Source organism: Salvia hispanica, chromosome 5 (assembly GCF_023119035.1).
Source record: "Salvia hispanica cultivar TCC Black 2014 chromosome 5, UniMelb_Shisp_WGS_1.0, whole genome shotgun sequence".
Lineage (NCBI taxonomy): Eukaryota > Viridiplantae > Streptophyta > Magnoliopsida > Lamiales > Lamiaceae > Salvia > Salvia hispanica.
The window spans coordinates 32,817,824-32,821,172 of NC_062969.1; positions in this window are offsets into that span (position 1 = coordinate 32,817,824).

A 3,349-nucleotide genomic window follows, 5' to 3' on the forward strand; every position below is an offset into this window, starting at 1 on the left:
TAATTGGAGGAGCCATATCCAAAACCTTCACTAGATCCCTGATTGGGCGCAATATGAACTTAGTATAAATAGGAGAATAAAGGAGAGACAGAATCAATTAATTAGAAGTAGAAATTTTCGTCGCCCTCTGTTTTTAGAGGAGCTCGAAAATTCTCTCAGCTCTCCTCCGTGAGATTTTTCTGTCTTCTTTGTTCGAGTCCTAGTATTTTGATAAGATCAGCCCACCCTGATATCGAGATACAGTTCGGGAACCAGAGAGAAGATCCGGGGTCTAGTATTGAAGATCATCACGTGGAGAAGGCGCGAGCAATCGACGATTCTTTGGAGAATCGGATCGGTAACTCTAAACCGTAGAATTCATGTTTTAGGATTTACTTTCTTTGAACATGAATTATTTGCGTTCTAGCATGCAATTATCTGTTTAACATGTGAATTGATTAATCGCATAATCGGTCTAATAGATCCGTATTTGATTTATTTGTTTTGTACAAGTCTTTCGCTGTGCAAGGGGCACCAAAACCCCAACACTATCTTCCCATTGGGCTTGGTCATCCCAGCAATGAATTCCTTGATGAACTTGCTAAAGGTAGGCGCTTCAGAGCCTGCAGAAATGGCAGGTTGATTTCCAGTTTGCCGAAAATCTCCTTGAAGTCCTCAGTATCATTCTTCTTCTTCTTGGCTTCTCCTTGGTAAGGAAATGACTTCATTTTTTTGATGCACTTGTGGATCCTCCAGCTGAGGACTCACCAGTATTCATTCTTACTTCTTCAATCTCCACCTCTGGCTCTGGGTCTATGAAAAATGGATCAGCCACTCGGGGTAGCGGTCTTTCCAGATCACCTTCCTGTAGACCTTCCTCAATTCTGTTGCTCTTTACCTCCGTGCTCCTTTGGTCAGGAACTACTCTCTTCTCTTCCTTGCTTACCCCGGGGGGTATATCTTCATCATCCTTCATCACTGGACCGTCGTAGCCACGCTTTGATCTCAGAGTAACCTGACTGATATTCGCCTGGTCAGGTGGTTTAACCGAGGCTGGTATTTTTCCTTAATTCCCTCACATCTCGCTCAAGGAGGTTGCGATTTGGGACAATTGTTTTTCCATCATGTCCATAGCCGCTTTGTGCTCCAGCTGGGCATCCTGAAGTTTATGCACCACGTCATTGTTGGATTGCATGTTGTTCTGCATGTGCTGTTGAGACGAGATTCTTCTGGGGCCTAAAGTTAGGTTGACCAGAACTCGATCCTTGACCACGGTTCGATCCACTCCCCTAATTCGGGCAGAAGTTTCCTTGACCTCCCTGATTGTTGTGTTGATTCTCTGGCCCTTGATTTCCTTGGTGGTTGGGTTGGAAGTTCTGATAATTCCCGGTGGTGTTTATCTGGTGTGGCGGCACATAAGAGGTCCTTTGGTTGTCCTGGTTCCTATTACCCCAATTGGATTGGTCTCCTTGAGTTCTGTAGCCCCAGTTATTCTGCCCCTTTTGATTCTTCCCTGACCAGTTTGGTTGCCTCTTTGGTGAGGGTAAATACATGTGCTGCTGATGTGGAGGTGGCTGGTTGGGATCATTATCCGACCATCTAAAATTCGGGTGAGTTCTCCATGGGGCCTCTAATTCTCTCCCTTGATTCCTGTTAGAGTTTGTATACTAGAAATCACGTTTCGAGTGATTGAATATTGTAACACTCTTATTTTATTTTCCAAGGAATAAAACAAATTATTTCTGTCATAATGTTGTTATGTTTTACATTTAATGGATGTTAAATGCATATTTAAACGTATAAGTTAACTTAACAAAGTCTAAGTCTTTGTTTTAGTAGACCGGTTGTGGACGACATCCACTTTAAGGTAACACGGTCAGTCCTAAACAAAGAAAAAGAAGAATTTCACGACCTACATGGAATTAGACTATCCATCGTGAAAGGTTGCAATGTCAGTCCGCATATTTCTAAGCCTTACTGAAATAAGATGACATTGGTGTGATTAAACACTGAACGGATCTAACAGCAAGACTTGTCTTTGTGCTATCTACTGAAAGGCGAGGTCTTGATGAATATTTGTTTCTAATCAATGTAGGATAGCATTGAGCATACGGTATTGATTATGCATTACTTTGACTTATCAAATCGTGCGGGTTTTTTGTAACCCAATAATCCTGATATGTTGGATAGTGGTGGTTAATATATAGCGGTGCTAGGATTGCTATTATATTGAATCGTGCGCGAGGTGAGTCTCGTTTGATAATGTCCTCAAGAGTAGCGCAAAACGAGGTTTTATTATTCGGAACCTAACTAATTGGAGTTTGATCACTCTATAAATAATAAATAAGCGTTTCATGCTAAGTACACTCTTGGAATTAATAAGAAATTAATTAATTAAGTCCATAGCAGACATTAATTAATTAATGGGCATTTTTATCTTAAGCGCATGAAATGAAAGTTAAAACGGAAACCCGGATTACTTATAATTTCGGATTTGGATGGGTAGAGTTCAATATTACTTCTATAGTGGCTGCTCGTAATATTTCAATTAAAGATTATATTAAATTGTGGGTTCAATTTTATTAGTAAAAAGTAAATTGGATGAGCCCATATCCAAAACCTTCCATAGATCTCTGTCTGGGCCCAAAAGGAACTTAATATAAATAGGAGAATAAAGGAGACATAAATCATAATTATTATTGCTTAAAATTTTCGTCCCCCTCTCTCTGTAGGGATCGAAATTTTCTCCTTATTGGAGAAGGATTTCTTCTGTCTTCTTTATTTAAGTCCTAGTATTCCGGTGAGATCAACCCACACAGATATTGGAGTATAGTTCGGGAACCAGAGAGAAGATCCGTGGTTTAGTATTCAAAGCGTCACATGGAGAAGTCGCTAGCCATCGTCAATTCTTTGGAGAATTAATAAGGTATTATTTCTGCTCCGTAGAAAAGCATGTTTTAGGTTTCAATATACTTAAAGCATGATTAATTCAAATTATGAGCATGATACATGTGAGAATTACGCGTATAGATTTTGTCTAAATAATATGCTAAATAGATCTAATTATTATGTGATTTATTTGTTCGATTAATTATTAAATTATGAAACTCGAACGCGCTTCCGCTGCCAGTTCCTTCAATTCCAACTTCCATCCGGATTCCAACTCCCCATCGAATTCACCTAGGCTGGGTATTCTACTTCTCCCGATGGGCCATAATAAAGTTGGAGCTGATTTTCTTCTTGACCTGGTGACTTTTCTTTCTCCTGTGAGACATGGGAATTCTTCTTTTCAATTGCGATGAGAAGTGCTCTTTCCAATCGATCTATTCTGTCACCTACCCCTTCTCCTTCCTGCTCGTTTACTGCATTT